Here is a 27,188-nt window from a genome sequence, read left to right on the forward strand (position 1 = left end):
CTCTCTTTTCCTTTTGTTAACCTCTTCCCTCAGTGTCTCTTTCTCCCTTTTTTGCATGCTAACATTCAATTTCTTTTTACACTCTCACCCTATTATCTAGAACTTCTGTATATTCTTTTCTTATCCCATTAACAGTCACATTCTACATCCCTCTGCATCCTCTTTGTCCTCCATTTGAAACTGCAGACCTTATGCAAATCTGTTTGTTTTACTGAAGATAATATTTGAACTCATTCTGTTTATTATAACAATTTTGTTATTGTCCTCATAGGGGCTATTTGGTCTAGGGTTGCATACTGTCTGAATTGGGCACTGCTAATATTGATCTCCCCTTAAAGAAAGGGTTTTGGAAACCTATGGGGCCACTATAAGCCTATAGGGGGAAATCTGCAATATCCCAGATCTGCACTGCTAGAGGGGAAGATACATGAACAACATGAAGAAACAAGGGAAGAAAATGATCCAAACAAATCTAGATTCTAATAGAATCCAATGACAGTATGTTAGAAGAAATGTCAGAAAAGGACTTCAGTTTATACATGATTAAGATGATTCGTGAAGCAAAGGATGAGATAAGAGAGCAAATGCAGGCAATGATTGATAATACCAATAAGCTGAAAGAGCACCTGTAGGAAGCAAAAGATCATTTCAACAAAGAGATAGAAATTCTCAAAAAAACCAAACGGAAATCCTTGAAATGAAGGAAACAATAAACTGAATAAAAAACTCAATGGAAAGCATCACCAAAAGACTAGACCACTTGGAAGACAGAACCTCAGGCAATGAAGACAAAATATTGAATCTTGAAAATAAAGTTGTCCAAACAGAGAAGATGGTAAGAAATCATGAACAGAATCTCCAAGAACGATGGGACATCATGAAAAGACCAAATTTAAGAATTATTGGGATTGAGGAAGACACAGAGATACAAACCAAATGAATGAACAACCTATTCAATGAAATAATATCAGAAATTTTCCCAAACCTGAAGAATGAAATGGAAAATCAAATACAAGAGGTTTACAGAACACCAAATGCACAAAATCACAACAGATCCACACCAAGGCACATTATAATGAAAATGCCTAACATTCAAAATAAAGATAGGATTTTGAAGGCCGCCAGAGAAAAGCATCAGATTACATATAGGGGGAGACCAATACGGATAGCAGCTGACTTCTCAACCCAGACTCTAAAAGCTAGAAGGGCCTGGAACAACGTATTTCAAGCTCTGAAAGAACATGGTTGCCAACCAAGAATCCTATACCCAGCAAAACTAACCTTCAGATTTGAAGATGAAATAAAATCCTTCCATGATAAACAAAAGTTAAAAGAATTTACAAATAGAAAGCCTGCACTACAGAATGTTCTCAACAAAATATTCCATGAGGAGGAAATGAAAAACAACAATGGAGGTCAGCAAAGGGAGGAACTACCTTAGAGAAAAACCACTCAAAGGAGAAACCAAGCCAACTTAAAAACCAAAAATAAGCCAAATCACTGGGAATACAAATCGTATCTCAATAATAACCCTGAACGTTAATGGCCTAAACTCATCAATCAAAAGACATAGACTGGCAGAATGGATTAAAAAGAAAGACCCAACAATATGCTGCCTGCAAGAGACTCATCTCATACAAAAAGACATCCACAGACTAAAGGTGAAAGGATGGGAAAAAACCTACCACGCACATGGACTCAGTAAAAAAGTGGAGGTTTCCATTCTTATATCAGATAAAGTGGACTTCAAGCCAAAGTTAGTCAGAAGGGATAAAGAAGGACATTTCATACTGCTTAAGGGAACCATAAATCAGGAAGACATAACCATAGTAAATATTTATGCCCCAAACAATGGTGCATCCCTGTACATCAAACAAATCCTTCTCAATTTTGAGAATCACATAGACCACAACACAATAATTCTGGGCGACTTTAATGCACTACTGTCACCACTAGATAGATCTTCCAAACAAAAACCAAACAAAGAAACCATAGATCTCGATAACACAATCAATAACCTAGACTTAATAGACATATATAGAATATTCCATCCATCAACGAGCAGATTCACTTTCTTCTCAGCAGCACATGGAACCTTCTTGAAAATAGACCATATGTTATGCCACAAAGCAGCCCTTAGGAAATGCAAACAATTGAGATACTGCCTTGTGTTCCATCAGATCATAATGGACTGACAACAGAAATCAATGACAAAATAAAAAAGGGAAATTACTCCAACACCTGGAGACTAAATAATATGCTACTGAATGAAACATGGATAACAAAACACATCATGGAGGAGATAAAAAAATTCTTAGAGGTCAATGAGAATGACGATACAAGATATCAAAATCTCAGAGACACTATGAAAGTGGTACTAAGAGGAAAATTCATTGCATGGAGCACATTCCAGAAAAGAATGAAAAGTCAACAACTAAATGACCTAACGTTACAGCTCAAAGCCCTAGAAAAAGAAGAACAGAATAACAGCAAAAGTAGTAGAAGACAGGAAATAATTAAAATCAGAGCTGAAATCAATGAAATTGAAACAAAAGAAACAATTCAAAAAGTTGACAAAACAAAAGTTGGTTCTTTGAGAAAGTAAACAAAATAAACAAACCCTTAGCCACACTAACAAAGAGAAGGAGAGAGAAAACTCAAATTACTAAAATTCGTGATGAAAAAGGAAATATCATGACAGACACCACTGAGATACAGAACATAATGAGAAGCTACTTTGAAAATCTATATTCCAATAAAATAGAAACTACTGAACACATTGACAAATGTCTAGAGACATATACTCCTCCCAAACTGAACCAGGAAGACATACACAATTTAAACAGATCAATATCAAGCAATGAAATAGAAGAAGCCATTAAAAACCTACCATCCAAGAAAAGCCCAGGACCAGACAGATTCTCAGCCGAGAAGATCTCATTCCAATACTTCTCAAAGTATTCCCGGAAATAGAAAAAGAGGGTACCCTACCAAACTCATTCTATGAAGTTAATACCACCCTCATACCCAAACCAGGCAAAGACACATCAAGGAAAGAAAATTTTAGACCAATATCCTTGATGAATATAGATGCAAGGATCCTTAACAAAATATTGGCAAACCGAATCCAAAAACGTATTAAGAAAACCATGCACCATGATCAAGTGGGGTTCATTCCTGGAATGCAAGGATGGTTTAACATCCATAAATCAATAAACATAATCCATCATGTCAATAGACTTAAGGATAAGAATCATATGATTATTTCAATTGACGCAGAAAAAGCGTTAAACAAAATACAATACCCCTTCATGCTCAAAACACTAGAAAAAATAGGGATAGTAGGAACATACCTGAACATTGTAAAGGCTATTTATGCTAAGCCCATGGCCAACATCATTCTTAATGGAGAAAAACTAAAACCATTCCCTTTAAAAACGGGAACAAGACAGGGATGTCCTCTTTCACCACTTCTATTCAACATTGTCCTCGAAACTCTAGCCAGAGCAATTAGGCAGACTAAAGAAATTAAAGGGATACGAATAGAAAAAGAGGAACTTAAGCTGTCACTATTTGCTGATGACATGATTCTATATTTAGAGGATCCAAAAACCTCCTCCAGAAAACTTCTAGACCTCATCAATGAATTCAGCAAAATAGCAGGCTATAAAATCAACACGCATAAATCTAAAGCATTTTTATACACAAGCGATGAAACAGCTGAAAGGGAAATGAGGAAAATAACTCCATTTGCAATAGCCTCAAAAAAAATAAAATACTTGGGAATCAATCTAACCAAAGAGGTAAAAGATCTCTACAATGAAAGCTACAAAACATTGAGGAAAGAAATTGAGGAAGACCTTAGAAGATGGAAAGATCTCCCATGTTCTTGGATAGGCAGAATTAATTTTGTCAAAATGGCCATACTACCAAAAGTGCTATACAGATTCAATGCAATTCCAATTAAAATCCCAATGACGTACCTTACAGAAATAGAGCAAGCAATCATGAAATTCATCTGGAAGAATAAGAAACCCAGAATAGCTAAAGCAATCCTTAGCAGGAAGAATCAAACAGGGGGTATCGCAATACCAGAACTTCAACTATACTACAAAGCAATAGTAACAAAAACGGCATGGTATTGGCACCAAAATGGACAGGTAGATCAGTGGTACAGAATAGAGGACATGGACACAAACCCAAATAAATACAATTTTCTCATACTAGACAAAGGGGCAAAAAATATGCAATGGAGAAAAGATAGCCTCTTCAACAAATGGTGCTGGGAAAACTGGAAATCCACATGCAACAGAATGAAACTAAACCCCTATCTCTCACCCTGCACAAAAATCAACTCACAATGGATCAAGGACCTTGAAATCAGACCAGAGACCCTGCATCTTATAGAAGAAAAACTAGGTCCAAATCTTCAACTTGTTGGCTTAGGAGCAGACTTCCTTAACAGGACTCCCAGAGCACAAGAAATAAAAGCAAGAATTAACAACTGGGATAGATTCAAACTAAATAGCTTTCTCTCAGCAAAGGAAACTATCAGCAATGGGAAGAGAGAGCCTACAGAGTGGGAGAATATCTTTGCCACTCATACTTCAGATAGAGCACTAATTTCCAGAATATATAAAGAACTCAAAAACTCTACACCAAGAATACAAATAACCCAATCAACAAATGGGCTAAGGATATGAACAGACACTTCACAGAAGAAGATCTACAAGCAATCAACAAACATATGAAAAAATGTTCACCATCTTTAGTAAATAAGAGAAATGCAAATCAAAACTACAGTAAGATTCCATCTCACCCCAATTAGAATGGTGATTATCAAGAATACAAGCAACAATAGGTGTTGGAGAGGATGTGGGGAAAAAGGTACACTCATACATTGCTGGTGGGGCTGGAAATTAGTGCAGCCACTCTGGAAAGCAGTGTGGAGATTCCTTAGAAAACTTGCAATGGACCCACCATTTGACCCAGCTATCCCACTCCTCGGCCTATACCCAAAGGACTTAAAATCAGCATACTACAGAGATACAGCCACATCAATGTTCATAGCTGCTCAATTCACAATAGCCAGACTATGGAACCAACCTAGATGTCCTTCAATTGATGAATGGATAAAGAAACTGTGAGATATATATATATATATATATATATATATATATATATATACACAATGGAATATTACTCAGCTATAAAGAATAATAAAATTATGGCACTTGCTGGCAAATGGATGAAATTGGAGAATATCATGCTAAGTGAGATAAGCCAATCTCAAAAGACCAAAGGACGAATGATCTCACTGATAAGCAGATGATGACACATAATGGGGGGTGCGAGGGGTGCAAGAATGGAGGAAGGAGGGACTGTATAGAGGGAAAAGAGAGGTGGGAGGGGTGGGGGAAGGAAAAAATAACAGAATGAATCAAACCTCATTACTCTATGTGAATGTATGATTATGCAAATGGTATGCTGTTACTCCATGTATAAACAGAAACAACATGTATCCCATTTGTTTACAATAAAAATAAATTACAAAAGAAGAATACAAACAATGATAAATGCTGGAGCAGATGTGGAGAAAAAGGAACACTTTTACACTGTTGGTGGACTGCACATTAGTAGGACCACTATGGAAATCAGTATGGAAGTTCCTCAAAAGACGAGGCATGGAAACATCATATGACCCAGCTACACCACTCCTACATATAAAGTCATACCACACAGTGATATACACATACCCATGTTTACAGCAGCACAATCCACAAAGCTAAATAAACTATGGAACCAGCCTAGGTGTCCATTAACAGATGAATGGATAAAGAAAATGTGGTAATATACACAGTGGAGTTTTATTTGGCCATAAAGAGAAATGAAATCCTGTCATTTGCAGAAAAATGGATTGGACTAGAGATGATTATGTTAAGTGAAATAAGTCAAACTCAGAAGGTCAAGGGTCATAGTTTTCTCTCATATGCAGAAGCTAGAGAAGAAGGAGGAAATAAAGGTTTGGGCAGATCTCATGAAAATCAAAGGGAGATCAGTAGAGGAAAAGGACCAAGGGGCAGGAGGCAGAGAGGGAGGAGAGAAGTGATATTGGCCAAATTATATGATCATATTGCGTGTAGTACAAATATGTAACAACGAATCCCATCACTATGTACAATGACAATGCACTGATAAAAATGTGGGAAAAAATAAATGTTCATAAGAAAACGAATGGTGTGCTGATATAGTCTACCATGTGGGTGAACCTTGAAAACAGTATTCTAAGTGAAGGAAGCCAAATGCAAAAGATCACATATTATATATTTCCAATAACATGAAATGTTCAGGAAAGGCAAATCCACAGACAGAAAGATCAAGGATTGCCTCTGGTTGGGGACAAGAAGTGCAAGAAGTCATGGAGTGAAATTTAGCATGATTATAATATTTACCAAAAAAAAAAAAACAAACCACTGAGTTATACATTTAGAGTAAGCAATTTTTTTTTTTTTTTTTTTTTTTTTTTTTTGTGATGCTGGGGATTGAACCCAGGGCCTTGTGCATGCGAGGTAAGCACTCCACCAACTGAGGTATGTCCCCAGCCCCCAACTTTTTTTTAGTATAGAATCAAACCTTAATAGCGAAATTTATCAGAAACCTGGTAAGGCACAGATGAAACAGGATTGGTAGTATATTAATAACTTTATAGATCGGGTGATAGGTAACGAATATGTTAGACTATTTCTTTTACTGATGTTTATTTTGAAAATTGTCATAATACAAATTTTCTAAAAAGCAACACCCTGCTCGGCTGTGCTCCCATGAAACGCTGGAGTGGGCTTATCTACAAACCTGCCTCTCCCCAGAGTTAAATGGTGAGTTTCCTTGGGACAGTGATGGTTTCTGATTTTTTTTTTTTTTCCAGAGTCTGACTCAGGGGATGGAAAATAAAAGGCAATAGGATATATTTTTGAATAAAAGAAGGAGAGAGAAAAATAAATAATAAGGTGACATAGAAAAAAACTGGTTCCCAAAAGCCGACTCAAGTTTCTCAAAAGCAGCTCGTTCGAATACGGTTACTCAGACGGCAAGAGAACATCTTACTCCCAAGTGTTTGCCTGTTGCCTTCTGCGGCCGGTCCTCCTGTTTTTATTGGGGTTGTTCATTTGTTTGTTTTGTGGTGTCGTTTTGTTGGTAGTGTTCTGCTTTAGGGACGGTGCTTCCATCGGTAGCAGCTCAGTGAGGGTTCTTTTTCTAAATCTGTAATAAAACTCCTAAAGCTCTCTACGTGGACGTATCCTGGCTGAACTTAATCAGTCCTCCCTGCCCGGGGACGCTGTCACATCTCGGCGTCCGCGCTGTGCATCTCCCTCGCGTCACATCAGCGCGGTCGGCTCGGAACCTGTGTTTAAAGAGCGCGGTCGTGCAGTCCACAGCTGAAGCACGCGCGGGGCAGGGCCGCCTGCCGGAACCTTGCAATTGCCCAGCGGCAGAGGCGCGGCGCACCGAGTGCGGGAGGTAACTCCGGGGGCGGCGAGGAGCGGTCTGGAGGGCGCGTGGAGCCAGCCCGGCGCGCGGGGCAGGACACAGCCGCAGCCGGAGCCTGCCCTGCAGACCCCGCCCTGGATGCCGGCCCCGGACCCCCATCCCCGGACCTCGACCCCGACACCCCGGCCCCAGGACCCCGACCAGCTCTAAGACCAGCGCCCGGGGACCGCCGTGTCCTGGGAACCCCCGCCCGGGACCCCAGCCCCGGAGCCCGGGAGCCTGCCGCGCTCTCGGTCGCCGCCTAGCGCTGGGCGAGCCCGCAGCCTGCTGCGCTCAGACCCCGGGCCGGGCGGGCCGGGCGGGCCGGGCGGGCCGGGCAGCGCGCGGAACCAGCTCCGGGCAGAGCGAGCGCGGAGCAACCCCGGGGCGCCAGAGCCAGCCGCGGGCGCACTCGGGCACGCTCCTGGCGGGGGCCAGGCATCTCCCGGTGGCGTTCTGGACGCCTGCGGTGCAGACGCCCACCCCGGACACCGCCAGGACCCGGGTCCCGCCTCAGTCCTTCCGCATCCGCTTCTGCTGCAGCGGCAGGGGCGCGGCGGCCGTGCGGGGCCAGCCCGAAAGCGTCCCTGGAGCCGTCCGCGCTCCCGCGGTCGTCAGCCTTGCAGGTCGCGGAGCCCAGGGGAACTTTTAGAAAGACGAGTATCCGGACCCACCCAGACGGTCGGACTCAAGGGGCGTGGGCGCGGGGCATTGTTCACGCCCCTCGGGTGGTCTGAGGCTCTGCCCAGTGTTCAGAGCGCGGCGAGCCTTGGAGCAGCTAGCCCCGTCTGCCTCTCGCCCACTCACGGCTTCCCTCCCGAATCTCCCCTTTTGAACAAACCCGCGTGTTGGTTCCGCTCTGTCTGCGCCTCCGGACACCCCGGGGCGCGGGGAGGGAGGCTCCTTCTGAGCCAGAGGCCTGTCCTGCGACCGGGGTTAAAGCAGATCCAGGACAAGAACCTGGATCCTTGAACTTCCTGCCCAGCAGGCGTTGCCGGCCTTAAATAAAAGTGAGGGCGCTCAGTTAAATACGAATCTCAGATCAACAATGAATGATGGTCTTTATTTTTTCTCTTTAGATACACATGACAGTAGAGTGTATTTTGACACATTATAGATACACGGAATGTAACTTATTCTACTTAGGATCCCATTCTTGTGGATGTGCGAGGTGCGGAGTTACAGTGGTCGGTATTCAGAGACGAACGTGGGGCAGTTACGTCCGAGTCCTGTCTTTCCTGACCCACCCCTCCCTTCCCTTCATTTCCCTTTGTCTAATCCAACGAACTTCCATTCTTCCCTAACCCTCCTTATTGTGCCTTAGCGTCCGCGTATCAGAGAGAAACTTCGGCCTTTGGTTTTTTGGGGATTGGCGTATTCACTTAGCGTGATAGTCTCCAGTTCCATCCATTTACCCGCAAACGTCATAAAGAATAATCATCTTTAGTATACTCAAATATTACATGTGCTGGGACATACTTATATTAACAAAGTCATTTGCCGTTGATCCGAAATGTAAATTTAACGGGGGTCCTGTATTTTATCAGGCCCCCTTCTACAAACCGCCCAGGAATCACGGCTGCCCTAACCAGCTGCCCCCTCCCCGACTGGGAGGTCCACCCAGGCGGTTTTGTGTATTGGCGGCTTTGCTTTTGATTGCTGAGTTTCTCTTGTACGGATGCATCCCGATATGTTTATTCACCCACTGATGGATGGGTTCTTTCCAGTTTGGGACTATTATGCACGATGCTGCTAGGAACACTCATGCACCAGTCTTTTGTGAAATGTTTTCACTTCTGGTAGGTGGATGTGTGGTGGTGGGATTGCTGCTCTAAGAAATTGCCAAACTGTCTTCCAAAATGCTAACTGCGTTTACTGCTTCCACAAGAGCATAAAATGGTTGCTCTTCACCACCAACACTTGGTATTGTGATTTTTTTGAAAAATAAAAACTTCAGCCACTGCACTGAATCCATATGACAATTGATGGTTGGCTTTTTTTTTTTTTTTTTTTAACCTGGTACAGGGGATTGAACCCAGGGGTGCCCTACCACTGAGCTACACCCCCAGCCCTTTTTATTTTTATTTACTGAGGCTGGCCTTGAACTTTTGAACCTTCTGCCTCAGCCTCCTGAGTAGCTGGATTACAGGTGTGCACCCCCATGGCCCCTTAAGCATCTTCTTCATATGTACATAGACTGTTCCTGTATCTTTTGTTAAGAGTCTCCTGCCCATTTTTAGAGCATATTTTTAGATTGGTATATTCTTTTATTCTGATACTGGGGGTTGAAGCCAGGGACACTTTGCCAGTAAGCCACAACCCCCAGTCTTTTCTGTTTTTATTTTGAGACAGGGTCTTGCTAAGTTTCTGAGGTTGACCTCCTACAGCAGCCTCTTAGAGGCTAGGATTACAGGCGTGGGTCACTCCTAGCTAAAATTAGGATATTTTTCACAATGAGTCACCATTTAAAAGTGTGTACTTCAGTAGTTTCAGTCTGTTCATTATCTTCTGCACTTAACCACTATTTCCAGAATATCTTCATAACTTTAAAAAAAAAAAACCCTATACCTATTACCTTTTGTCTGCTTTTAAATTTGGCTGTTAATAGAGTTACAGAGGGTTTCTAAATATTCTGGATCCTGTTCCTCTGCCAGATGTATGTATTGAGATTATTTTCTCCCAATTTATGGCTTTCCTTTTCATTTTCTCAGTGATGTCCTTTGAAGAGCAGATGGTTAAAATTTCAATTAAGTTCATTTTATCTTTATTTTATTTTAGGGTGAACTAGCACATCACTTTTTGTGTTCCAACAAATCTTCGTTAATCCCTGAGACCCTGAAGATTTCCCCCTGCATTTTTCTCCCACAAGTTTTATAGCTTCATTCATTTTTATGTTAGGTTTATGATCCATTTTGAATTAATTTTTGTGTGCAGTTCATTCTTTTCTATACAGAGTCCAGTTGATTCAGTACTGTTTTTTGAAAAGATTATTCCCCATCCAATTGCCTTGTCACCTTTGTGAAGAATTGGTTGGCCATGGACTGTGGGTTTAGTTCAGCAATACAGCACTTTTCTACCACCCATGGCTCAGTCTCCAACATTGCAAAAAAAGAAAAGAGAAGAAAAATCAGTTAACCGATGTCAGTTTCCTGGTTTTGTTGTATTACAGAAGACGAGTCTGAGGCCGGGGCTCAGTGATGGAGGACTTGCCTCTCACGTATGAGGCACTGGATTTGATTCTCAGCAACACATAAAATTAATAAATAAGATGAAGGCATTGTGTCCATCTACAACTAAAAAAATTAAAGGATGTAGCCATGGAGGAAACCAAGTAAAGGATACTCAGAACTCTCTGCATTTTCTTTGCAGTGTTCTTCCATTCCCATCTGAATGCAGTTTCTTTCTTTTTCTTGCCTTGTTGTAGTGGCTGGGGCTTCAGGACAATACTGAGGAGAAGTAGCAAAAGTGAGCATCTTCGTTCTGCTCCCAGATGTAGGAGGAAAGGGTTCATTCTTTCACCATAAGAAAACATGTGTGGATTTTCACAGATGCCCTGTATCATTTTGAGAAAGTCCTGTCTATTCTTAGTTTTCTGAGCATTTTCCTCATAGAACAAGTGTTGAATTTTGTCCAATGCTTTCTCTGTGTTGAGATGATCGCGTGATTTTTCTCCTATTCCAATGTGGCAGATTACACTGATTTTCAGTGTAACCTTATGTTCCTGGAATAAACCTAAGGGGTCATGATCCTTTTTTGATATTGCCAGCTTTTATTTACTATCATTCTGTTGAGGATTTTTGCATTTGTGTTTTATTAAGGATATTGGTCTGCAGTTTCCTGTTCATAATATCTTTACTATAGACCCCTATGTTCCCTCTTAAATAAAATTGGAGAGTTGGGAAGGGGCCCTCCCCACAGAGATTATTGCCAAGCCCTAGACTGTCCCCAGGTAGGGCCCCATTCCCAGGGGTGCCCTGTGTGATAAGATGGTATAAGACCAGCCACCCTCAGTCTCTTAGTAGGAATGTCTGATGCATAAAGTTGGTACCAGGGTCTGCTGTGGTGTTTTAACAATTCAGTTTCATCAGGTAACTGAGCTGTGATAATTTTCTGGGGAGTCGGATCATACAGTTCACACCCATGGAGGCTAAAGGGGTAGATCAGCATGCCGTTCTATTAGTTTTATAATGCAGGTGTGTCTTTCCTGAGGTCTGAATGGTCATTCCTTCTCTTCAAGGCCCCCCTCCCTGTCTTGGCCTCCAAAACCAAACAAGGCCTTCCAAGTTTTCTGGGTGAGCAGGGAATGCCAGCTAATGCTGTGTTTTGTCCAAGCAAAGGTAGAACTTAGAGCCACCTCTGTTCTCTACTGTTGTCAGTTCTGAATAAAAACAGCAAATTCGTAGGTTTCAGCATCTTCTTCTTAGACTCATTCCCGACCACCACCTTCCCTAATGGTCATGTCCCGGGTAAGCAGTTGCTTGTTTCGCATGAGCTCTCGTTTTGTCTCCCTGGAGGAGACTCTGATGCCCTGATCCTACTGAGTGGAAAACAAATACATCTTTTTTTCAGTGTTGTGGACTATGGCCCTCAGACAGAAAGGGGCACACAAGGGCTAATCACAGACGGACGCTTGGCAACCACCACCCCGTCAATGGGCGCGGCAGGCCACCATTCCCAGGCTGCCTCCTCCCGTCCTAACTGTTATCTAACCCTTCCTTGCCTCCACTTATAATCTCACCACCAGGCCTGCCTGCCTAGGTCCTGCGGCCAGCACCGCTGTGCCACCCACGTGCTGTGTGCTGTCTGTTGGGTTTCAGGCCCTCCTCCTGAAACCTCTTTCCCATCCTGCCAGCGGTGGCCTTCGGAACTGCTTCCATGCTTTGGACTCAGTTTATCAAGGTCTATTTTTTAAAAAAAGCTACTGGGATTTTCATTAGGATTTCGCTGGATCTATGGAGCAGTTTGAGAATTGATGTACTTACACTATTGAGTCTTCTTATCCATGAACGTATGATTGTTTTATTTTATTACATAAAACATGTTTATTATGATTAACACGTTAGCAGTACCTATTAAGAGTATTATTATATCTCTTCATTTGTTTGGATCATTTTAAATTTCTTGCAGTGATATATTTTTAGTTTCTTAGAGGTCTTTGCATATCTTCTTCTAGTTTTATTCCTAGGCATTACTATTTTTCAAAGCTATTGCAGTTGGTATCTTACTTGTCTCATTTTATTTTGTTTAAAAGGGTGGGTCTCACTCCATTGTCCATGGCTGGTCCCAAGCTCCTGGGCTCAAGTGACCCTCCTGCCTCCGCCTCCCGAGCAGCCGGGATGATGGGCATTCACCTCCATGCCCACGGATATCTCTCTTTCATTTATTTTTCTGTTTGCTATTGGAATACTTTTGATTTTTTATGTTGACTCTATACCCAGTAATCTTGATAAATCTTTATTAATGTTAATATTTGTCATTACGTCCTTTGTGTTTTCTTCATATAGCATCATTATCTGAGAATGAGTGATAATGACCATTCAAGGTTTATTTCCCTCCTTGCTCTTTATTAATTAAAACTTCTTTATTAATGAAATTTTTTTATTTTTATTTATTTGTTTATTTATTTATTTTTGTACTAGGGGTTGAACCCTGGGGCACTTAACCACTGAGTCACATCCCCAGCCTTTTTTCTCAGTAAACTGCTTTGGGTCTCACTAATTTGCTGAGGTTGGCCTTGAACTTGCAATCCTCCTGCCTCAGCCTCCTGAGCTGATGGAATTATAGGCCTATGCCACCACGCCCAGCTTTTCCTAACATCGTAAAATGAATGCTTAACTCATTATAGCCTTTTCTTCTCTAAAATATGCAGCTAAGGTTATAAATCTTCCTCCAAGCCTTGTCTTAGCTTTATTTGACAGGCTCATTGCATTTAAAAAAATTATACATACAGTAACACCTCAGTCTCCTTGAGCACCTCTGTCTGCTCAAGTCACTGATCCACAATGGAGTAGCCTCTTCTTATAATCCATTCTCATGCCTTATTTTCTCTCCTGTCTTCCTGAGACACTAATTAAACATGCTAGATGGGATATTCCTTTTTAAAACAATTCATTGGTGTATTCTACTATATTAGATATGATAAACCTGATGTATAATTTGTATCTTAGCTGTTCTTGTAATGTTTAATTAAACATTTTTCCACTTATTTGTCTCCTCACACTTCACTCCAGATTATTTTATTCTGACAATTAGCTCAAGGTTAACCATAAAAACTTAAGCTCGGTATGTCAAAGTTAGGCAATACTGAAATTGGTGATCACTTACACACATGTTTTCTTTTCTTTTCTTTTCTTTTTTTTTTTTTTTTTTTTTTTTTTTGCGGTGGTGGGGATTGAACCCAGGGCTTTGTGCTTGCAAGGCAAGCACTCTACCAACTCAGCAATATCCCCAGCCCACATGTTTTCTTTTTTAAAAAAATATTTCTAGTTCTAGATGGACATAATAACTTTATTTTGTTTGTTACGTGGTGCTGAGGATCAAACCCCGTGCCTCACACATGCTAGGCAAGTGCTCTACCACGGAGTCACAACCCAGGCCCCTCACACACTTTCACAGAAGCATGAGACGAATCAGGGGCAGCATGTGGGTACCAGGCAGCACATTTATCAGCACCAGTAAGCCTTCTCCTTTGGTTACTGCTGACTCACAACTGGTGCATCAGTGTCCTCTGCTGGCAGTATTTCCCCTTCCAGCCTACATGAGGAGCTCAGAGTCCCCTCATTGTCTTTAGAAACTATTCAGGGCAAGATCCATCTCAGTGCTCAGAAGCAGCAGAGTGGGCCTGGGTTTGGTTTGGTTTTGTTTTGTTTTGGGGCCAATTTTTTTAAAATTTATTTTTATTGTAAACAAATGGGATACATGTTGTTTCTGTTTGTACATGGAGTAACAGCATACCATTTGCGTAATCATACGTTTACATAGAGTAATGAGGTTTGATTCATTCTGTTATTTTTTCCTTCCCCCCACCCCTCCCACCCTCTTTTCCCTTTATACAGTCCCTCCTTCCTCCATTCTTGCCCCACTCCCACTTCCCATTATGTGTCATCATCCGCTTATCAGTGAGATTCGTCTTTTGGATTTTTGAGATTGGCTTATCTCACTTAGCATGATATTCTCCCATTTCATCCATTTGCCTGCAAATGCCATAATTTTATTATTCTTTATAGCTGAATAATATTCCATTGTGTATATATACCACAGTTTCTTTATCCATTCATCAATTGAAGGACATCTAGGATGGTTCCACAGTCTGGTTATTATGAATTGAGCAGCTATGAACATTGATGTGGCTATATCTCTGTAATACGATGATTTTAAATTCTTTGGGTATAGGCCGAGGAGTGGGATAGCTGGGTCAAATGGTGGGTCCATTGCAAGTTTTCTAAGGAATCTCCACACTGCTTTCCAGAGTGGCTGCACTAATTTTCAGCCCCACCAGCAATGTATGAGTGTACCTTTTTCCCCACATCCTCTCCAACACCTATTATTGCTTGTATTCTTGATAATCGCCATTCTAATTGGGGTGAGATGGAATCTTAGTGTAGTTTTGATTTGCATTTCTCTTATTTACTAAAGATGATGAACATTTTTTCATATGTTTGTTGATTGCTTGTAGATCTTCTGTGAAGCATCTGTTCACATCCTTAGCCCATTTGTTGATTGGGTTATTTGTATTCTTGGTGTAGAGTTTTTTGAGTTCTTTATATATATTCTGGAAATTAGTGCTCTATCTGAAGTATGAGTGGCAAAGATATTCTCCCACTCTGGAGGCTCTCTCTTCGCATTACTGATAGTGTCCTTTGCTGAGAGAAAGCTATTTAGTTTGAATCTATCCCAGTTGTTGATTCTTGCTTTTATTTCTTGTGCTATGGGAGTCCTGTTAAGGAAGTCTGCTCCTAAGCCAACAAGTTGAAGATTTGGACCTAGTTTTTCTTCTATAAGATGCAGGGTCTCTGGTCTGATTTCAAGGTCCTTGATCCATTGTGAGTTTATTTTTGTGCAGGGTGAGAGATAGGGGTTTAGTTTCATTCTGTTGTATGTGGATTTCCAGTTTTCCCAGCACCATTTGTTGAAGAGGCTATCTTTTCTCCATTGCATATTTTTTGCCCCTTTGTCTAGTATGAGAAAATTGTATTTATTTGGGTTTGTGTCCATGTCCTCTATTCTGTACCACTGATCTACCTGTCCATTTTGGTGCCAATACCATGCCGTTTTTGTTACTATTGCTTTGTAGTATAGTTGAAGATCTGGTATTGCGATACCCCCTGTTTGATTCTTCCTGCTAAGGATTGCTTTAACTATTCTGGGTTTCTTATTCTTCCAGATGAATTTCATGATTGCTTGCTCTATTTCTGTAAGGTACGTCATTGGGATTTTAATTGGAATTGCATTGAATCTGTATAGCACTTTTGGTAGTATGGCCATTTGACAATATTAATTCTGCCTATCCAAGAACATGGGAGATCTTTCCATCTTCTAAGGTCTTCCTCAATTTCTTTCCTCAATGTTTTGTAGTTTTCATTGTAGAGATCTTTTACCTCTTTGGTTAGATTGATTCCCAAGTATTTTATTTTTTTTTGAGGCTATTGCAAATGGAGTTATTTTCCTCATTTCCTTTCAGCTGTTTCATCGCTTGCGTATAAAAATGCTTTAGATTTATGCGTGTTGATTTTATAGCCTGCTATTTTGCTGAATTCATTGATGAGGTCTAGAAGTTTTCTGGAGGAGGTTTTTGGATCCTCTAAATATAGAATCATGTCATCAGCAAATAGTGACAGCTTAAGTTCCTCTTTTCCTATTTGTATCCCTTTAATTTCTTTAGTCTGCCTAATTGCTCTGGCTAGAGTTTCAAGGACAATGTTGAATAGAAGTGGTGAAAGAGGACATCCCTGTCTTGTTCCCGTTTTTAAAGGGAATGGTTTTAGTTTTTCTCCATTAAGAATGATGTTGGCCATGGGCTTAGCATAAATAGCCTTTACAATGTTCAGGTATGTTCCTACTATCCCTATTTTTTCTAGTGTTTTGAGCATGAAGGGGTATTGTATTTGGTTGAAGGCTTTTTCTGCATCAATTGAAATAATCGTATGATTCTTATCCTTAAGTCTATTGACATGATGGATTACGTTTATTGATTTATGGATGTTAAACCATCCTTGCATCCCAGGGATGAGCCCCACTTGATCATGGTGCACAATTTTCTTAATATGTTTTTGGATACAGTTTGCCAATATTTTGTTAAGGATTTTTGCATCTATATTCATCAAGGATATTGGTCTAAAATTTTCTTTCCTTGATGTGTCTTTTCCTGGTTTAGGTATGAGGGTGATATTAGCTTCATAGAATTAGTTTGGTTAGGGAACCCTCTTTTTCTATTTCCTGGAATACTTTGAGGAGTATTGGAATGAATGCTTCTTTTAAGGTCTTGTAGAACTCAGCTGAGAATCCATCTGGTCCTGGACTTTTTTTGGATTGTAGGTTTTTAATGGCTTCTTCTATTTCATTGCTTGATATTGATCTGTTTAAATTGTGTATGTCCTCCTGGTTCAGTTTGGGAGGAGCATATGTCTCTAGACATTTGTCAATGTCTTCTGTAGCTTCTATTTTGTTGGAATACAGATTTTCAAAGTAGCTTCTCATTATGTTCTGAATCTCAGTGGTGTCTGTTGTGATATTTCCTTTTACATCACGAATTTTAGTAATTTGAGTTTTCTCTCTCCTCTCTTTGTTAGTGTGGCTAAGGGTTTGTCTATTTTGTTTACTTTCTCAAAGAACCAACTTTTTGTTTTGTCAATTTTTTGAATTGTTTCTTTTGTTTCAATTTCATTGATTTCAGCTCTGATTTTAATTATTTCCTGTCTTCTACTACTTTTGCTGTTATTCTGTTCTTCTTTTTCTAGGGCTTTGAGCTGTAACGTTAGGTCATTTAGTTGTCGACTTTTCATTCTTTTCTGGAATGCGCTCCACGCAATGAATTTTCCACTTAGTACCGCTTTCATAGTGTCCCTGAGATTTTGATATGTTATATCATCATTCTCATTGACCTCTAAGAATTTTTTTATCTCCTCCATGATGTGTTTTGTTATCCATGTTTCATTCAGTAGCATATTATTTAGTCTCCAGGTGTTGGAGTAATTTCCCTTTTTTATTTTGTCATTGATTTCTGTTGTCAGTCCATTATGATCTGATGGAACACAAGGCAGTATCTCAATTGTTTGCATTTCCTAAGGGCTGCTTTGTGGCATAACATATGGTCTATTTTCAAGAAGGTTCCATGTGCTGCTGAGAAGAAAGTGAATCTGCTCGTTGATGGATGGAATATTCTATATATGTCTATTAAGTCTAGGTTATTGATTGTGTTATTGAGATCTATGGTTTCTTTTTTTGGTTTTTGTTTGGAAGATCTATCTAGTGGTGACAGTAGTGCATTAAAGTCGCCCAGAATTATTGTGTTGTGGTCTATGTGATTCTCAAAATTGAGAAGGATTTGTTTGATGTACAGGGATGCACCATTGTTTGGGGCATAAATATTTACTATGGTTATGTCTTCCTGATTTATGGTTCCCTTAAGCAGTATGAAATGTCCTTCTTTATCCCTTCTGACTAACTTTGGCTTGAAGTCCACTTTATCTGATATAAGGATGGAAACCCCCACTTTTTTACTGAGTCCATGTGCGTGGTAGGTTTTTTCCCATCCTTTCACCTTTAGTCTGTGGATGTCTTTTTGTATGAGATGAGTCTCTTGCAGGCAGCATATTGTTGGGTCTTTCTTTTTAATCCATTCTGCCAGTCTATGTCTTTTGATTGATGAGTTTAGGCCATTAACGTTCAGGGTTATTATTGAGATACGATTTGTATTCCCAGTCATTTGGCTTATTTTTGGTTTTTAAGTTGGCTTGGTTTCTCCTTTGAGTGGTTTTTCTCTAAGGTAGTTCCTCCCTTTGCTGACCTCCATTGTTGTTTTTCATTTCCTCCTCATGGAATATTTTGTTGAGAACATTCTGTAGTGCAGGCTTTCTGTTTGTAAATTCTTTTAACTTTTGTTTATCATGGAAGGATTTTATTTCATCTTCAAATCTGAAGGTTAGTTTTGCTGGGTATAGGATTCTTGGTTGGCAACCATGTTCTTTCAGAGCTTGAAATACGTTGTTCCAGGCCCTGCTAGCTTTTAGAGTCTGGGTTGAGAAGTCAGCTGCTATCCGTATTGGTCTCCCCATATATGTAATCTGATGCTTTTCTCTGGCGGCCTTCAAAATCCTATCTTTATTTTGAATGTTAGGCATTTTCATTATAATGTGCCTTGGTGTGGATCTGTTGTGATTTTGTGCATTTGGTGTTCTGTAAACCTCTTGTATTTGATTTTCCATTTCATTCTTCAGGTTTGGGAAAATTTCTGATATTATTTCATTGAATAGGTTGTTCATTCATTTGGTTTGTATCTCTGTGCCTTCCTCAATCCCAATAATTCTTAAATTTGGTCTTTTCATGATGTCCCATCGTTCTTGGAGATTCTGTTCATGATTTCTTACCATCTTCTCTGTTTGGGCAACTTTATTTTCAAGATTCAATATTTTGTCTTCATTGCCTGAGGTTGTCTTCCAAGTGGTCTAGTCTTTTGGTGATGCTTTCCATTGAGTTTTTTATTCAGCTTATTGTTTCCTTCATTTCAAGGATTTCTGTTTGGTTTTTTTTGAGAATCTCTATCTCTTTGTTGAAATGATCTTTTGCTTCCTGCAGGTGCTCTTTCAGCTTATTGGTATTATCATTCATAGCCTGCATTTGCTCTCTTATCTCATCCTTTGCTTCACGAATCATCTTAATCATGTATAAACTGAAGTCCTTTTCTGACATTTCTTCTAACATACTGTCATTGGATTCTATTAATATAGAATCTAGATTTTCTTCCCTTGTTTTTCACGTTGTTCATGTATCTTCCCCTCTAGCAGTGCAGATCTGGGATATTGCAGATTTCCCCCTATAGGCTTATGGTGGCCCTATAGGTTTCCAAAACCCTTTCTTTAAGGGGAGATCAATATTAGCAGTGCCCAATTCAGATACTATGCAACCCTAGACCAAATAGCTCCTATGAGGACAATAACAAAATTGTCATAATAAACAGAATGAGTTCAAATATTATCTTCAGTAAAACAAACAGATTTGCATAAGGTCTGCAGTTTCAAATGGAGGACAAAGAGGATGCAGAGGGATGTAGAATGTGGCTGTTAATGGGATAAGAAATGAATATACCGCAGTTCTAGATAATAGAAATGGTGAGAGTGTAATCAAAAGAAATTGAATGTTAGCATGCAAAAAAGGGATAAAAAGACTCTGAGTGAACAGGTAAACAAAAGGAAAAGAGAGCAAGAAAAGTAAAGAAATAAAAACTTAAAATTTTTCAATAAGAAGAAAAAAATAAGTATAACAGTCATATAGTATTGAAACCTCCCAGAGTTCAGTAGCCTGATGCATGAGAGGTACCTGTCAATGAGCTTCAAGCCTCCAGCAGGCGTCTCAGGACGGGATTTGCTCCACCTGAAGATCAGAGCTACGGCTTCCAGGATTATCCAAGATGGCCGCTCTGGCTTCGAAACGTGTTGGCAAATGGGGAGCTGCAACTCAGGGTGTGACCGAGGTCAGCAGGAGGTCCTGCAGGTACTGTAACAGTGAACTTCCAGGCAACAGCAGGCAGCTGGTGCTCCACTGGCGGTCTGTGATCAGTTTGCTGACTGTTGTCAGACGATTGGGAGGTAAATCTCTTATGTTGGATGATGGATAGGTGTAAGGCAGGCGATGGACAGGCGAGAGGCAGGCAAATGGCGGATGATAGGCGCCTGGCAGTGAGCAATCTCGGGCCTGGGTTTTACACCAGAATTTCAACTAGAAGGTTAAAGGTTATGTTGACCATGAGCATTAGCATCAATTTTTATTGCCTCCATAGGCTTCCTTTCAAATGCAAACCACTTTTTTTCATTAATTGCTCTTCAGATGCAATCATATTCTTCTTAAAAAAAAAAAAAAAAAAAAGCTTTCTCAAGAACATCATGGTCAGGGCTGGGGAGATAGCTCAGTCGGTAGAGTGCTTGCCTTGTAAGCACAAGGCCCTGTGTTCGATCCCCAGCACCCCAAAAAAAAAAATCATGTCAAAAGCAAGTTTTACATTAACATGTTGATGACTTTTTATGAAGATCAAAGTGTTTACAGTGTAACCAAGTGAGGTGAAAACATGATGTCAAAAGAAGTTCTCTTAGAGGGAAGTGAGACACCTTTTACAAATACTGTGCAAATCTTACAGGGCAGTCCTAACTTTCATTTCACTAATTCACTCTTCAGCCGTGTCTAATTTCCCATTAAACTCTTACATTCATTTTAAAATTTTTGATCATGGTTTAAATTTAATTTATGTAATGTAATCTCTTTAAATTTTAATTTTGATATAGCTTTAGTTTTCAAGTTCCTATTTGGTTCTTTCTCAAAGGTTTTCAAGCCTGATATTTTAAAAATTTTTTAATGTTTTTGGCTGTAGTAGGGATTGAATCCAGGCCTGCTCACATATGCTAAACAAGCACTGTGCCACTGAACTGCATCCCTAGGCCTCATAGCTTTTAAAAATATAATTTCCACTTTCCTGACAAAAAATTCAAGCTCGGTCTCTGTCTTCCTGGACATAGTGAACGGAGCTGTTTTCTCGGGCTGCGCCTGGGAGCCCATGGAGCTGCTCCTGTGTCCTTGCTGCGGGCTCTGTTCTTACTGTCAAGCCACCTCAGGGGCCTGAACCTCTCAATGATGGATGATATGTACGAAAATTGATTTGTAGGAAGACGTGGGGCTTGGGATGATGCTCTGTGATGCTCTGTCCCCCAGAGACTTCCCTCTTTGCCAGGTGGTGTAGGACAACAGCCATCCAGGACCCAGTTGGTGCAGTCTTTGGCTATTTCTGGGCTACCTGATGGCTTGCAGCTGGGCTGCAGTCTGCAGCAGCCACATTGCTTCCAGAGCAGCTGTCCTCCTGAGGTGCTGCTTTTTGAAATCAGAGCCTAAACCAGGGAATGTTTTCCCGGAGCCTTGGGCTGTTGGCAGGTCCTGGCTTCTGGTTTCTCCCCCATCACTCCTCCATAGGTTGTAAAACTCAGCTTTTCAACTGCCCTTCAGATCAGCAAACAAGTGGCATCTCGGGCTTACCTTCCTAGATCTCTGCTTGGACATCAGTCCACGGGTTCTTCCTGTCTTGCTAACTCCTTGTTGGTTGCTGTATTTTGTTCAAACTTTTTAGTTGGTTTTTGGTGGGCAGATTGATACAAACTATCTTGGGCACCATTATTGGAAGTAGAAGTATTTATGATAAATACTGTGTGTTCTCTGTAAGAGGTCAGTGAGGAGACATAAAATATTCAAGATAAATAGACAAGACACCTCAGTCCTGAAGCAAGCAACAGCCTCCTGGGGAAGACATTCTTGTAGTCTATCCTCAAGCCAAGAGTGCAATGCAGAGTGCACCAAAGTAAGAGGCCAGGGGGTACCCAAGAAGGCTCTGTGGGAGAAGCATTCCACCAGATGGGGCCTTAGAAGCCAGAACCTAAGAGTTTATCTTTTGCTGTTGATTGTTCGTCTTGAGTTCACTGCAAGATTCAGCAGAAAGTGCAGAGAATTCTCACATGGCCCCAGCCCCTACCTACATACGACCTCCCGACCTCAATGTGTTGCACCACATTGGTGCATTTGTTACAATTACCCTCCATTGGCGCATGACCAGCATTCATAGTCGGTAGTTCACATCAGGGGTCACTCTTGGTTTGTGCATTCTATGAGTTTGGACAAATGTGCAATGATGCCATCCATCTTTATAGCATTATGCAGAGCCATCTCACTCCTCCTCCCCTTTAACCCCTGGCAATCCCTCACTTTTTAGTGTCTCCATATCTCCAGGATTTTGCCTTTTCCAGGATGTCCATAATCAGAATCACACAGCCTTTTCAGATTGGTTCTTTTACTTAGTGAAGTTTCCTCCTGTCTTCTCATGGCTTGATAGTGCACCTGTTTTTATCACTGAATAACACCCCATTGTCTGGATGGACCATGGTTTATTCACCCACTCCTGGAACGGCATGTTGGCTACTTCCAAGTTGGACCATTATGAATTAAACTGCTAGAAACATCCGCGTGCATGCTCTTCTGTGGACCTAAACTTTCAACTCATCTGGGTAAATCCCAAGGGGCAGGATAGGTGGATTACCCAGGAAGAGTACGTTCAGTTTTGTAAGAAACCGCCACACTGTCTTCCGAGTGGCTCTTCCATTTTGCATTCCCACTGGGAATGCACGAGAATCCCAGTTGCTCCATGTCCTCACCAGCATTTGGTGCTGTCAGTGTTCCAGATTTGGTCACTCTAAAGGGTGTGCAGGATTTTCTTGATTTGATTTATAGTGTTCTTATGAAGTATGACATGATGCATCTTTTCAAACTTGCCGTCTGTGTATTTTCTTTGGATAAAGTGTCTGTTCAAGATTTTTGCCCATTTTTAATCCAGTTTCTCATTTTAGGAGTTCTTTGTATGTTTTGGATAATAGTTTTGATTGTTCGTCTTGGGTTCACTGCAAGATTCAGCAGAAAGTCTGTTCAAGATTTTTGCCCATTTTTAATCCAGTTTCTCATTTTAGGAGTTCTTTGTGTGTTTTGGATAATAATCCTTTATCAGATGTGTTTTGAAATATTTTCTCCCAGCCTGCAGCTTGTCTTATTTTTATGTCTTTGATGGAGTAGCCATTTTTCGTTTTAAGGAAATTTAGATGATCACTCATGACTTCCCTGGATTGTGCCCTGGTGGTTTTGTATCCTGTGGCATGCCGTGCCCAAGGCCATCTAGATTTTCTTTTATGGTATCTTCTGGGAGTTTTATAGTTTTGTGTGTCCATGATCAGTATTTTTATTTTTTAAGTTAATTTTTAAATTGGAGCTTTATAATTCCATGTAACAAGGGGAAATGTAGTGACATATTTGTACATGCATTTAACATAATCTGGTCAATTTCAAACTGGATTTTCATTTCTTTTTTTTTTTTTTTTAGTTCTTTATATATTCTGAATATTAATTCTCTATCAGAAGAATATCTAGCAAAGATTTTTTTCCCCATTCTGTAGACTCTCTCTTCACACTTGCTGTCCTTTGTAGAAGCTTTTTAATTTGATGCTAACTCATTTATTAATTCTTGGTATTATTTCCTGAACTTTAGGAGTCTTTTTAATTTTCTGTACTAGGGATTGAACCCAGGGACCCTCTACCCCAGATCTTTTTATTTTATTTGACAGAGTCTCACTAAATTGCTGAGGTTGACCTCAAACTTGCAGTCCTCCTGCCTCAGCCTCCGAAGTTACTGGGATTACTGGTATGCACCACCATGCTTATCTTTAGGAGTCCTACTGAAGAAGAGTTGCCCATACCTGTATATTGCAGTATTAACCCTATGTTTTCTCCATAATCAGTTTTGAGGTAATTTTTGTGAAGGGTATAAGGTCTGTGTCTAGATTGTTTATCTTACTGTGGGTGTTCATTTATGAAAAGACTGTCTTTAGCTCATAGTATTACCTTTGTCCCTTTCCCAAAGGTCAATTGACTATATTTATCTGGGTCTATTTCTGGGCTCTCTCCTCTGGTCCATTCATCTATTGTCCATGTTCTCAGCAATAGCACACTTTGTAGATTTCTGTAGCTTTTATAGGACATATTGGCATTGGGTAGTGTTAGTTCTCCGACTTTGTTCTTTCCTTTAATAAAGTATTATTATTCTGGGTCTTTTTCTCTTCATGTAAATTCTAGAATCAGTTTGTCAATATCCACAAAAGGACTTGCTTGAATTTTGATTTATATATATATATATATTTGATTTATATATATATATATATTTTTTTTTTAAGGTGTAGACGGACACAATACCTTTATTTTATTCATTTATTTTTATGTGTTGCTGAGGATGGAACCCAGTGCCTCATACATCCTAGGCAAGTGCTCTACCAGTGAGTTACAACCCCAGCCCTGGATTTTGACTTTGATTGTATTGAATCTATACATTACATCAAGAAGAACTGACATCTTGACTATACTGAGTCTTCCTATCTGCAAACACAGAACATCTCTCCTTTAGCCTAGTTCTTTTTTTAATGAGTTTTATTTCTCGTAATGACCTTCTACATATTTTGCTAGATTTACACTTAAGTGTTTCATTTGAGAAGATGCTAATATAAACAGTCTGGTATTTTTTATTTCAAATTTCATTTGCTCATTATTGGCATTTAAGAAAGCATTTAGCTTTTGTATATTAACCTTGTATCCTGTAACCTTGCTATAATCACTTATTAGTCTCAGGAGGTTTGTTGTTGTTGATTCTTTTGAATTTTCTATATAGATGGTCTTGCTATTGGCAAGCAAAGACAGTTTTGTTTCTTCCTTCCCTATTTGTATACTTTTTATTTTCTTTTCTTGTCTTATTACATTAGCTAAGAATTCCAGAATGGAAGACGAGATATGCCTGCCTTGGTCCTGATCTTAATGGGAAAGCTTCTAGTTTCTTACCATGAAGTACAATGTTAGCCGTAGGGTGTTTTCGTTTTTGTTTTCAGATGTTCTTTATCTAGCTGAGGAAATTCCCCTCTATTCCTAGTTTGCTGAAGGTTGTTATCATGAATAGGTGTTGGATTTATCAAATGCTTTTGGATGACTTTATAGTCATATAATTTTTTTTAGCCTATGGATGTGATGAATTACACTAATTGATTTTAAATGTTGAACCAGATGTGTATACCTGGGATAAACTCCACTTTGTAGTGGTGTGTAATTCTGTTTATATATTTTTAAATTTGATTTACGAATATTTTGTTGAGGATTTTTGAATCTATGCTCCTAAGAGATATTGGTCTATAGTTTTTTGTTTTTGTTTTTTTGTAATGTCTTAGTTTTGGAGTATTGCTGGCTTCATTGAATGAGTCGGGAAATATTCCCTCTGTTTCTATCTTATGAAAAAGATCAGAGAATGGGTTGTAATTTCTTCCTTGAATGTCTGGTAGAATTCACCCATGAACTCGTTTGACTTGGCACTTGGTTTTTAGAGGTCATTACGGATTCAGCCCCTTGTGTTACTGTAGATTGCTCTAGTCATTTGCTGAGTCTATTCTCTGTAGTTCTGAATGTTCAGGATTGCATTTCGTTTCCTAGTCCTCACTTTCTGTGGTTGCCTCAGGGTAGAATCTGTGCTCCTTATCTAAATGCACGTGCCATAATAAGAAATTCCTTTATTTTTAGTCTTACTGGTCAAGGGCGATCATTTCACAAATGGCTGGAAGGATTATTGGAGATGCCACCACACGGGCTGAGAAGAGACTCCCTGACCCATCAACCCCTGCCTTTTTTTTTTTTTTTTTTTTTTGTGAACCAGGGGCACTCCATCATTGAGCTACACCCTCAGCCCTTTCTATTTTTTATTTTGAGACAGGGTCTTGCTAAATTGCTGAGGCTGGCCTCAAACTTGAGATCCTCCTGCCTCAGCCTCCCGAGTTGCTGGGTTTACAGGTGTGTGCTACCATACCTGGTTCCCTTTTTCTTTACATGGCTTTATTGAGATGCAATTCACATACCAGGGCTGGGATGTAGTTCAGTGGCAAAGCACTTGCCTCACATTCACAAAGCCCTGGGTTCAATCCCCAGTTCAAAAAAAAAAAGTGTATAGTTCACTGGGCATGATGGCGCATCCTTCATGAGTCCCTGAGTTCAATGCCTAGTACTCAAAAAAAAAAAAAATTAGTGTAGAATTCAATGACTTTTTGTATAGTTGCAGGGTTGTATGACCATCACCACAATCAATTTTAAGACATTTTTATTGCCCCAAAAGGGACACCGCGCCCTTCCCTAATCCAGCCAACTTTAAACAACCTCTGAGCTACTTTCTCTCCACATGGATTTGCCTGTTTTGGACATTTCACATAAATGGAGTCTACGACATGCAATCCTTTGTTGGCTTCTCTCGCTAAGCACCATGTTTTCAAGGTCCAACTGTGTTGTAGCATGAATCAATACCTCCTCCATATTTTAGGGTTATGTAATATTCCATTGTGTGGATAGACCACTTATGGTTTACCCATTCATCAGCCATTTATGGACATTTGGGTTGCTTCCATTTGGGGCTTTTACAAAGAATGCTGCTATGAACGTTCATGTATAAGTTTTTATGTGTGCAGGTTTTCATTTCTCTCACATATATGTTTAGGAGTAGAATTGCTGGGTCATGTAGTAATGATGTTCTACCTTTTGAGGAACTTCCAGACTCTTCCACAGTGGCTTCCATTTTACATTCTCACCAGAGGTGCATAGGGTTCCAGTTTCTTCATGTCCTTGCCAACACGTGCTATTTCTGTGTTTCTGCTATGGCCATCCTAGTGGGTGTGAAGCGGAACCTCCTTGTGCATTTAACCTGCATTCCCCTGCTGGTGAGTGACACCACCCTGTCACAGCCTGCTGGAATGGGCATGCCCCTGGGCTGTTGCTACCCGGCTTCTGCTTTCAGCTTGCCTGAGTCACCCTCACCCACCAGGGTGGCAGTGAACCCACGAAACTCAGGTGGC

Source organism: Sciurus carolinensis, chromosome 18 (assembly GCF_902686445.1).
Source record: "Sciurus carolinensis chromosome 18, mSciCar1.2, whole genome shotgun sequence".
NCBI lineage: Eukaryota > Metazoa > Chordata > Mammalia > Rodentia > Sciuridae > Sciurus > Sciurus carolinensis.